Genomic DNA, 13,091 nt, shown 5'->3' on the forward strand with positions numbered 1-13,091 from the left:
TTTATTGTCCAAGCTGCCTGGTTGGAACAAAAATCTGGTAACGTATGGGATCAAATGACAATTGACTATTTGCTAAAACTGCAGATCAAATATTAAATGAAATTAATGTAACCAATTTGTCTGATTGACCAATTTTGTCTGTTTTCAGTGTTTTGGGAACAAATGATCAATTGCAATTTGCACCCCTATAATACCAGATTTTCATTCCAACCAGCCAGATAATTAAATCTCTAGGTCAGGCATTCCCAACTACAGTCCTCAAGGCACACTTAAGCTCTGGGTACACACCTACAGATTTACCTGTCCAATCTGTCTGGTGGGAACAAAATTCTGGTCATGTATGGGAGCATATGAGAATCAACCATTCGTTTCCAAGCACTGGAAAATAGACAAAAACAATTATTCAGATACATTTGTTAAATAATATGGATTTAATTAATTTGTATAAATTACGATTGTTTGGTTTCCAGTGTTTGGAAGCAAATGTTCAATTCTCATATGCTCCCATAGATTACCAGATTTTTGTTCCCACCATATAAATTGGACAGATACATCGGTACTCTTTACCTAGAACGGCGCCCGCGATTAGAATCGCGGGCGTCGGGGGTAAAAAATCGCGGGCATCGCGGGTAAATCGCGGGTACATAAAAATCGTGTACCCGCGATCACCGCGATTTTCCCATAGGGAACAATGTTAAAAAGCCTGATTGACCGCGATTTTACTTTAAAATGCCTCAATGCCCGCGATTTTCACATAGGAATCAATGTTAAATGGGCTACAGAGCCCAAATAGGCAGAATTAACCCTTAAATGTCCCCCCAATTTTTGTACGCCACCCCACGATCCACGCCAACCCGAAGCGTGCCGAGCGCAGCGAGCCCGCGAGGGGCGGCGGTACGCGTCCTCCGACCTTTTCATGCCCTACTATCCACGTCGGCGTGGAGTTGAGAATAGAATAGTGTGGCGAGCGCAGCGAGCCACCGAGCCCGAAGCGTGGCGAGCGCAGCGAGCCCCGCGAGGGTACGCGGATACCTTCACAGTTATACGCGTCCCCTCGCGGGCTTCACAGGTATCCGTGGCGAAAAGCGGACACCTGTGAAGCCCGCGAGGGGACGCGTTTACCTGTGAAGGTATCCGCGTCCCCTCGCGGGGCTCGCTGCGCTCGCCACGCTTCGGGCTCGGTGGCTCGCTACGCTCGCCACACTATTCTATTCTCAACTCCACGCCGACGTGGATAGTAGGGCATGAAAAGGTCGTAGGACGCGTACCGCCGCCCCTCGCGGGCTCGCTGCGCTCGCCACGCTTCGGGTTGGCGTGGATCGTGGGGTGGCGTACAAAAATTGGGGGGACATTTAAGGGTTAATTCTGCCTATTTGGGCTCTGTAGCCCAAAATCGCGGGCATTGAGGCATTGAATGCAAAATCGCGGTCAATCAGGCTTTTTAACATTGTTCCCTATGGGAAAATCGCGGTGATCGCGGGCATCGCGTCGCGGCCGTTTATGTACTGCCCGCGATGTCGCGATCACCGCGATGGGCGCCGTTCTAGGTAAAGAGTACCGATACATCTTTAGGTGTGTATCCAGCTTAACAATACAGGTTTTACTGATATCCATGCTTCTGCAAAGGTTTCCAGATTTTTATTACCACCAGACCGATTGGACAGATAAATCTGTAGGTATGTACCTAGCTTAATGCTGGGTATACACAAAAATATTTATCTGCCCAATCTATCTGGTGGTAATAAAAATCTGGAAATGTATGTCAGCAAATGACAATACCATTTATACCACATGGTCACTAGTGGGTTAAACCATAATGGTCACAATCAATAATTCTATTGGTGATTAATCAATGGTATGAAATCATCCATGGTTTGCACCTTTCAATGGTCATCCCTGCTGGAGGTTTAACAGCTGCTGGGCATAGCACAGTGATGGCTAACCTTGACACTTCAGCTGTTGTTGAACTACACATACCAGCATGCCCTGCATCAGTTTTACTATTTGGCCATGCTGAAACTGATGCAGGGCATGCTGGGATGTGTAGTTCAACAACAGCTGGAGTGTCAAGGTTATCCGTCACTGGCATAGCAGGTCATCCATGCACCAGGTGCCAAGAAAAACAATTGCTGTCTGGCAGCCAACGATGGTAGAGAACCGTCTCATCCCAGCCTCGGACAGTAAAACCATTGATGTTTGTTGTTCCAGTGTCCCTAGTTGAGGATGGCTGAAGTTTACATCTACTTTATGGCTGCTGTGGTGGCTCTCCAATGCACCGTGCTTGCTGTCTGGTAGATAAAACCTGTGGTTATGTAATGTCGATAGAGAACCTTCCCAATAACAAATAGTGGAGATATGCATTGATGGTCATATACTAACATAGAGCCTTATTCTGGTCGATGCGTAAATTTCCGAATTCTTTCGGATGGCGTTTTTTAGCCGTCTGCGCATGCGTGGGCAACGCTATGCGCATGTGCCACGCACGGTCTCCGTACTCGTTCTCGCTAATATCGTACAGAAATGTGCACCGCATTCACTCTAGAAATATGGGCGTAATATGGGCGTCATTTGGAACTACACAGGGGCGTAGTTTCAAAGTGGGCTAAACTGGGCATAAACATGGGCGTACACGAGGGAGTGCACTAATTCTGGTAGGCATGCATTCGGACAGAACACCGACTGCAAATGAGCCAACAGGCAGGAAATATGCGGTCTTCATAAGCAAGTTTCACTTTGCGGACACCACTCGGTCATGCGCTAGGCATTCGGATAGCCCAATTAGTACGGCCGCACCTGAACCACTCTCAGCTGAACACAATACAATCCACTCCTCTACTCATTACTCATTAATTACACTCTTTTCATTGCTTCAATTGGAACCATTGCAGCCTAAATGGACCATTACTGAACACACAAATATATGCTGAAAGCACGGCTGCATTTTTTACACACATTTACACTGCAAGCAATGGACAAAACTTGGTATCACTAATATAAATATACATGTCACTTTTACAAACAAACAATTTTTAATGAAGTAGCCTAATTGCATAAGTGTGTCATGTGACAGATTTATGAGTTCAGAGAATAGTCGTGAGTTTTGCGGAAATACACCGCATTGGTGCGTACTTGCAGCTTCACGTCCGTTCTGACGCTGTAAGACCATGCAGAATATGTGTGTGGCCACCGCACACGCACGGTTTGGATGTTGTCCGTAAACACACCCTCTTCTTAGAGAGCTAGTCCGTCCGTATGCGGAGGACCTGTGGGCGTTTCTTCTTACAATGTCTGCACAGCGTGGCGTGTGGTCCACTCCGAAAGAATTTGGAAATTTACGCACCAACCAGAATAGCCTCCATAGTGCTGATTCAGTATTATGTTAGTATACTATTAATAATCAATGCTTACATTTTTTTCTATTGGTAATTAGAAATACATTACAAATACATTGTATAACTACAGTTGTCAGTTGCTTATCCTAGATGTACTGCATATCATGGCCTATACCAGGCATTCCCAACCACAGTCCTCAAGGCACACCAACAGTGCAGGTTTTATAGATATCCAGGCTTGAGCACAGGTGACTTAATTAGTATCTGAGGGATTCTGATTAAACCATCTGTGCTGAAGCCTGGATATCACTAAAACCTGCACTGTTGGTGTGCCTTGAGGACCATGGTTGGGATTGCCTGGCCTATACGCTCTAAGGCCAATTGTTGGGAACATACTGTAACCTACTGCAACCTGATCACTCCACTACCTGACCAACATGGAGGAGGAGAGACGAGAGAGGGCGGACTGCTTCTGCATCAGCCTTTCTCCAGCCCATTTCAGTCAGTGAGGGCACAGCAGTGCCAGCATCTGTTCAACTGAGGAGAGAAGCTGCTGCAGAAGCAGTCTCCTCTAAGGCCACAAAGTATCATGTCTGACTCTTGGCACACCAACCTTTTGTGACTTGTATCATTCGAATATATCTACAAGTGTCGAAACATCCGCTCATTAGCCATCTCTACCACAGGATGTAGATGCACTGCCACTCCCCAAGTGATAGCTGCTTAGGGGGCTGACCCTATTTAGCATCTGTATCTAATGAGGAGAAAAACTGGGAGATTGTGGCTAATCTTCTAGGAGATTTTGACTATCTAGTCACTGTGTGTACACCCCTTTAGAGGTGCCTGGGTCCCCATGTGGTGTGACACTGGGCACTGCTGGCTTTACTCAGAAAGGGGGCATATCTTACTCATTTCTCCCAGCTATTGGCACCATGATTCCTCAGAGACTGATGACTTTCAGAGGGGTAATCCTATTTGGCAATTTCCCCAATATAATCTGCCTTTGCGAGATTAATGAAGTGCCTGTATCGCGGAAAAAAACCAATGAGGATTTATCGTGGTTTTGTTTATCGCTAATCCAGCTTTCTCTATAGAGATAAAGCTGGTTTTCGGGGAACCGCTATACTATTTGATTTTCTCCAATAACTAGCGTGGATTTTCACTGCTGTTATCGGAGATCTCGCTTCAGCTGATCTGAGTTTTTTGTCCCAAAAAAGTGAAAAGTGTTGTTTTTTTTAGTCAGATCCTTTTGGACAGCACCCCTAATTAATATACAGTCACTGAAATGTTTTCTACATGTTTTACTGGACTCGAAAATCGCAAAATTAATGTTTATGAATTATGGCAACCTAGCTTAAGTTTGGTGTGGTACCATGGGGTCTATCGACTCCTCTTTGAACCATTGTTTCTTTGAAACTATCACAAATAGTGACCTTGCATTTCATGTATTTTCTTGTAAGGACTTCCTAAGAATGTGGCACACGTTTGCTAGTTTTTGTGTCTTTCTGTTTATTTTCTATTTACTGTTATTTGTGTTTGGGGCCCAATGGACCTGAAAATAAGACTGATGATGATACTGGAAAAGAAGAAATAAATGCCTGTTACTACAAGGAAAAAGGTGGTGTCGACAGTCATGATCATATGTGCAGCTCGTACACCGTGGCAAGAAAAACAAACTTGGCCAATCAGGGTCTTTTATGGAATGATAGTCTTTTATGGATGCTTTGAATCCATTTGTTATTTTCACAAAAAAATGTGCCAACTTTTGGAAACCGTAAGAAAGGTAAGCAACAAAAATTCTTGAAGGAACTGGCCCTTGCTTTGATCATGCCACTAGGAATTTTGGGGCCCCGGACTGATTTCCAGTCCGGGCCCCCCACCTCCCCCCAGAGATGTCCCTGGGGCTGTCAGTGCGCCCTCCCTTCCCCCAGAGCTTTTAGTGAGCTCCCATCTCCCCCCTATCTTAACTCACCGCCACACTTGGTCCTCACTCAGCAGGTCCCAAAGCACATGTTTCTTCAATGCAGCACCGGCTGGTGAGCCAATCACAGCTCGTGTACCGGCAGCCGCTTTGATTGGCTAACGGTACACCAACTCTGATTTGCTCAAAAGCCGGTGCAGCATTTTAATTGGCTGCCGGTGTCCTTTATTGAAGAAGCCTGTGCTTCGGGACCTGCTGAGTGATGACCGAGCGCAGTGCAGCCAGCATAAAGGGTTGCTGTGGGCAAAATTAGTTGCCCGGGCCCTTCCAGAGGCCGAGGCCCAGGACAGCTGTACCCACAGCACCCCCCTGTTGGTGGCCCTGTCCACATGTATGTCAGAGATTGGAAGTGCAGCAAACACTGCAAGAGGTCAAACAGATCATTCGCAGTTGCGGCATTTTACCAGAGGCATCCTCATCAGCTCCAAGCACCACCCAGCACTATCCAGGATAGCGGAAGAGATGTTACATTTGTCCCAGGTCAAAGGACAAGAAAACCAAATTCTGTCTGCAAGAGTGCAATAACTTTGTGTGCGAAGAGCACAGCAAATGGTTGTGCAACCAATGCCAGCAGTAAAAGTTAGGCTTACAGTGATAATGATAATCAGAAACTCATACATGAAGTGTTGTGCAATATCATTTGACAAAAACAAATCATTGTAATAATCAGAGTTTAATCTGGTGATATATTTAGTACAGTTTTTTTTACCATGGGGTCACATGGACCCCATGGTGATAGAAGTGTAACTATTTTCATGGTACCACACCAGGGTTAAAAGGATTTTTTTTTTTTTACGGCATCACAAGTCCACAGATTTCTCCTTGAGAAAAATATTGCATTATGTAAATTGTGTTATGTCACCCTTAGGGTTAGTTATGTGGTGAGGGACAGGATTTGCTTCTGTTTGTCCACATATTTTATGATGGGAAGCCACAAGCACTAGTTTTGCCTATTACACTGACCAATATGAATTTGAATTATTTCTGGAGGCACCCTTGCAAGTGTCCCAAGGCATCCCAGAGTGCCACAGCAAACAGTGGTGTTATAAGTAGCCTTATTAGCATAAATAACTTATCACAATCATCATGTCAAGTAACAATGCCCACTGTAAGTGGAGCACTACTGATTATATCTTCTGGGATTCAGTTGCTGAATCTTCAGAAGATCTGATGAAACCAATAACACGCTGTAGCGGAGAAACGCATAAAGAGCAGCAGAACAGGACCGGTCCTCAATTTGGTGAGCCCTAACTGGTTATCTGCATCAATAGTTCGGTCAAGGGTGTCTCCATCCGCTATTCACTGTTTGTAAGCCATATGGTCTGTTGGTGGCCTGATGCTGCTATAATTGGATTCTCCCATTTGAAGCACTTTCCGCTGCTGACCGTCCGGTTATGCCACCCTGCCTGCTGACGAGCGGGGTCACTGAGTGCGGCTCCATACTAGTCGGGTTCCACAATCACCTTGGCGTTGGTTTTACAAAGACTGCCAAGGAGGTGGTGCATACAGCCTTGGTTATACTATAAATGTGGAACTTTATTCAGGAGGGCTCTTTCAGATATTTTAGAATTAATGATATGCTTGCACGCTGTGATCAATTGATTTTATATCATTTATATTATTTGTATAATATTGTGTAATTTATGATTGATCTTAGTGAAATACTTATATTAAAATGAATAAAATTATTCATTGGGGCAGATGTATAAAGCCTTAACAAGAGATAAATGCAAGTATGATAAGGAGAGATAAACGTCTGGCCAATCAGCTCCTTACTGACGTTTTTCAAACACAGCCTGTAACATGGCAGTTAGCAGGTGATTGGCTGGGCGTTTATCTCTCCTTATCACCCTTGCATTTATCTCTTGTTAAAGCTTAATACATCTGCCCCTTTGTCTTGATATGATCACTAGTTTTATATAATGTATAGCTTCCGCTACCATACATGATAGGATGTGACTGAATTACTATATACAAGAAACAACTAAGTTTTTCTAGTCTTACAACTTAATCAACCATCTAATTAATAAATGTAAACTACACTAGATGGGCAAGTCCGTGAACAAATGTCATTAGGATTAAATTTAAAGCAGAAACACAACATCTCCTAAGGACAGGGCTGGTGCAATGCTCTAGGCAACATTTCATCCACTGCCCCTGCTCCATTCAATTCATTATATACTACACATTAGTGTCCTAACTTATAAGTTACACGCAGCAGTGTCCCAAACTCGTCATATACTATACTAGAGACCCAGCCCTGCTTCCCATGGGTTTATGGATGAGCTTTCCCCCCTGCTATATACTGTTGTGTGAGCTGAACCGCGAGCGGGTGTGGCACACGTCAATGATAAACTTGATTCTCTAAAGTCGTTACTGCTCGGCTCCCAACCGGGATAGGCCGATGGTTAATATAACTAAACGTTCCTCGAGAACTGCACTACATAATAGTGAAAAATGCACAAAAATTTGTCCAGTGATTTTCGAAACTAGCACTTTCGGACAGACAGACAGACCCGCTTCAGGTACCTTCTTTTATACTATGTAAGGATAGAATACGCCACACAGCACAGTGCCAAAATCATAATGTACCTCATAACACTTCCCCATGACATTATATGGCATACATCTGTGCCACTAATCCATTACATGGGACACAGCTATATCCACACTTCATAATTAGGCCACACAACAATGCCCCCCATACATAATATGCCAGACGTTTGTGACCTAAATACACAAGTGTGTCAGCACACAATCCACCCCCACACACAAACACCCACCTTGTCAGCACAATAGATCAATCCCCTCAACATACACAAACACACTCATCCTGCTAGCATTAATTAACACTCACACCAGGCTGCAGACTATCTATAATTAACTACAAACAGTTGACATGTCAGGATCTCCAAATCTTGCAGAGTCTGATTGATGGAGCGCTGTATGTGAGGGCTTAATGTAGTCCCTTTGCAAGGAGAATAGGGTTAGCCAAAGCAAATGGCTAACGAAGATGAGGACTTGCTGATTTTAGACCAGACATGGTTATATTAGCTGGGACTCATGTAGCACAGGATTGGGTTGAAATTGATGTCGCTTAGAAACAGACAATGTTACAGTTATGGTACTTGTTTCCTAGCACGGCCACAATCGCGGGCATCGGGTGTCATTTTTAGTGGTATACGACGCGACCGACGCAATGCCCCCGATTTTCCCATTGAAATGCATTGAAAAAAGTCAAAATCGCGTCGGTCGCGTCGTATGCGGCTAAAAAAGGCTTAAATGGTCCAGACGCGATGCCCACGATTTCCCCATAGTAAACAATGTTAAATGGCTCAATGTACCCGCGATGCCCCCGATTTCTCATAGGGAACAATGTTAAATACCTCAATTTCACCAAATCATCATAGGGAACAATGGTAAATGGGCCAGAAAGCCCCAAAAACACCCCAGAACAGTGAAATGTCCCCCCAAAAGTAGTTTACGCCACCCCACGATCAACGCGAACCCGAAGCGTGGCGAGCGCAGCGAGCCCGCGAGGGGCGGCGGTACGCGTCCTCCGACCTTTTCATACCCCCACTATCCACGTCGGCGTGGAGTTGAGAATAGAATAGTGTGGCGAGCGCAGCGAGCCACCGAGCCCGAAGCGTGGCGAGGGGCCGCGGATACCTTCACAGGTAAACGCGTCCCTTCGCGGGCTTCACAGGTATCCGCGTCCCCTCGCGGGGCTCGCTGCGCTCGCCACGCTTCGGGCTCGGTGGCTCGCTGCGCTCGCCACACTATTCTATTCTCAACTCCACGCCGACGATGGCCGCGATGCCCCCAATTTTTCCTCACGATGCCCACGATCATGATCGTTGTGGTCGTGCTAGGAAACAAGTACCACAATTATTGTATACAATATTGCATCTCATCGCATCTTAAGTTTTGCGATGAGATGAGATCTACTTTTTTTTACTAGATCTGATCTCATCTCATCGCAAAACCGAGATGTGATGAGATGCGATATTGTATACAATAATTGTAACGTGTATGGGCACCTTAAAACGGATGTTGTTTGAAATCGAACTGGAACTGTAGTTGATCAAAAATGGACTGGAATTGAAGAAATACTTGCTAAACCACGATCTGCAACTGTATAAGCTTTAGCAGAATTTTGGACCGGAACCGGAGAAAGTATCTGCAAGATTCCAGGCTTTAACCAGTGAGACTTTAGCAGGATTCCGGGCTAGAACTGGAGGAAATACTTGCAGGACTAAGGGCTGGAACAAGAGAGGCTCTGCCAAGAAATAGGATAGCCAATAGGCTTGGTGAGGTTGGCTCCTGATACTGGTGTTCTACCAAGCTGCTGCTATATACAGTAGGGGACTTACCCCTATACAAGATGGATAACAATAAACATGTAGCAGCGCTTATAAGAATATATGCAAATATGGATGTACTTAATGCTATGACAATGATTTATTCCTAACAGACAATTTATAAAACTGGTTCAAAAAACATAAGTAAGACAATATTGATAAGAACATTTTGTACACAGTTCCTTGGCGTGTCATTTACAAGCACACTGTCTGTTCCTATGATGCCCCTGGAACATAATGGTCGTATGAATTTCACAGGTGACAATAATTACCAGTTCACTGCAGGAGGATGGGGGATGGTAACCACTAGCTCGTGGTCTTCAGTCCAATGTGATGTTGCTTGGTTGCAATTAATGTCAAAGGCCTTTGACAAAGCTGCACTTATGGGAAGCAGTGAAATATACCTGTTTGCATGCATAGCACTTACATCAAATAAAAGCTGGTTCCCTGAGGATAATAACCTAGAGGCTGATTCAGACTCCCCCAAACCCCTGCAGTAAATATTTAGTTATTTTTTGTATTATATGATTGATGGACAGGGGGCGTTCCGAGGTGAGCACCCAGCGTTTCATGGGTGTGCGAATGTAGACAGCCTAGTGAGCTGGTCTGAAATTAGCCCTAAGTACCATGAAGACATACAGATAAATATATTTATTCAGAGCAATTTATGGAAACTAGCCATCATTATGAAATACAACATAAATGATAGTTTAAATAATACACAATGGTAAGCTTGTAACCAGGGTCATCTTACAGCCTTGTCTCTTGGTTAGCGCCCTGTCTTGATTTATTACTGTTTTATTCCCAATATAAAGCAAGTAAAGCACTGTAAGCAAGTAAATGAAGTAAGTGCTAATCACTACAAAATATAATAAGGTGATGAAATGTCCTTCATTTCAACCACCCATTTCTAAGTTTTGGTGCCCATACACATGAGATATAGCCAGGGTTACCACCTAGTCCCTTTAATTCCGGACACATATTAATTACACAGGTTCTGTGGCTGGCTGACTTCAAGACTCCACTTTACCTGATTTTAAACTGCCACAGAACCTGTGTAATTAACATGTGTCCGGAATTAAAGGGACTAGGTGGTAACCCTAGATATAGCATGCGATTTCGATAAATCGCCACAACAAATTCCATGGACCGCATGTCATTGCAGGTATCACTCAATGTGACGTGAGGGCCCAACGGTTGAATCTTGTGTCGACAGATATTACGCGCTGCACATAATATCTATATATGCGAGATCAGGTGTTTTTGCCGGTGTTAAAACATTGTGGTAATGCCCCATTGCACACTCTACAGATAATTGGATTGATCCCTAAACACTGCTGCACAATTTAAAAAAAAATTTCCTTCTGAATATGTTGCCTTTCTGTAAAATGACATTAATATATGCAACATTACCATTTGCTCTGTGATCATTTTTCATTGGATTGTCAAAATGTGCAATTGCTTTAAACACATTACAGTTTTGGTCTGATAAAGGAGAAAGACTGACTGTTCATGTGGAATGGAGGATTGTGCTTAGCCCCTCCCTCTAAGAGCCCAATCCCCTTCCCCACCCAACTTAACGCTAACCTGAGCCACACACTTATGTGGGTATGCTGACTGTCCGGATTCCGGCGTCGCCGCATAGGCATCCTGTTCAAAGTCAGCATTCTGGCACCAGTCTGCTGGCTGATCCCAGGGAAATGAGTTGAGCCCGAGCCTTTTATCCTGCACTATATACCACTAAGTTTGATCTCACTGATACCCCTTTCAGACCGCAGGGTCGCACTAGGACTTTGAAACGGTTCAGTCCAGATGCAACCCTGCATTTTGGCCTGTTCAGATTACTTCAGTGAACTGGCAATATTGCTGGTTCTCTGTCGTCATCCGGGGGCAGAGACAGTGCTTAGAGCTGGCACTGTTACAAGCACGGCCCGCTCCATTGTTGTGAACGGGAAACGGGTCACTCGACCCAATTAACCTGTTCACACACGCAAAGCAACACGACAACGAAAAGAGTCCTTCTTTTTTACAGGTTCGTATTGCCATGTTACTACCAGTTTGCAGGACACGGTAACCCCTTTCACATTGCACCAATTACCGGGTCGAATGGCAAGAAACCGGCATGAACCCGGTAATTAGGTGCGATGCGAAAGGGGTAAGATGGACTTTACGGATCCTGCTTTCTCCTAACAAAGAACTTTATCTACAATACATCCGGAGGCTCTCCGAGGTGGCGGTGTGTGTGTATTGTGCTTTTCGGATTTTTCGTTATGTGCACATATATACTTTTGTATACGTAAATGTTTTAATACTGTAAAAGCACTTCTTTTTGCGCGGCTTTAATTTTCGCGATTTTCGCAAGCCTTCTGTAATCGTGAAAATTTAAGCCGCGCAAAATATTTCCTCCCCTTCTCATTTAATATGGGGGGGTTCTATTTACAGCAGGTACAGTAGTTATTCGCAAAATTTTCAGCTCGTGAAATCGCAGATTTCTTCATTATCGCGAAAATTACTGTTCGCGAAATTAAGTGCTTATACCAGGGGTTCCCAAACTGTTTTGAATCACGGCACCCTGGAGTATCATTTTGTTTTTCACGGCGCCCCTAGGATAAAAATAGTTTCTTATTGAGAAATTTAGATTTTTTTTTTTATTAAATTGTGTTTATATGTCATCCTTAGGTTTAATTATGAGGTTAGGGATACGATTCCCTTATGTTTGTTCACATAGTTTATGATTGACAGCCACCAGCACTGGTTTTGACTATTACAAAGACTATAAATAATTTGCATTGCTCCTGAACCACCAACCCGAGGCACCCCTGCAAGGGTCCCGCGGCACCCCAGGGTGCCTAGGCACACAGTTTGGGAACCACTGGCTTATACAGTATGGAATAATGTATAATTCAACTGGTGATATCTATAATAAACTGTCCCATTACAGTCTTTTTTCTAGGTTTAGTATCTCAGCCAGCGCTGGTACACCTTCTTATTTCTGGGATGCCGATCGCGTCTTTAGTGTGTGTTTTGGATTAATGCTGTCATGCTGCCTGAAATAATTCTGACAACAAGAAGCTGATGATTGGTCATAGTGAAATAAAAGGGTTGGGAAGATTACAGGATGACATAATCGGTTTGTGTGTCTGGTCATATTCCGAGGCCACAATGGAAACTGATGTAATCTGGATGGTTAGCAGGTGTGGAAAAACTGATCAATAAACCTGAAACATGGTCCTGTGCATGGCTACCTTAAATTTAGCATACAGTGTTTTCTGTGCAAATGGTAACCATTTATGACAATACTATACTAGTGTTTTGTGATAGAAATGTCACAAACAGGCTCCCCAATTTAAATTTAGGACTATGCTTTAGCCTCACCTCTGAAGCCACCACTGTCCCCATCTGCGGCATTTACAAATG

This window comes from Crinia signifera, chromosome 5 (genome assembly GCF_055691185.1).
Source record: "Crinia signifera chromosome 5, ASM5569118v1, whole genome shotgun sequence".
NCBI classification, from domain to species: Eukaryota; Metazoa; Chordata; class Amphibia; order Anura; family Myobatrachidae; genus Crinia; species Crinia signifera.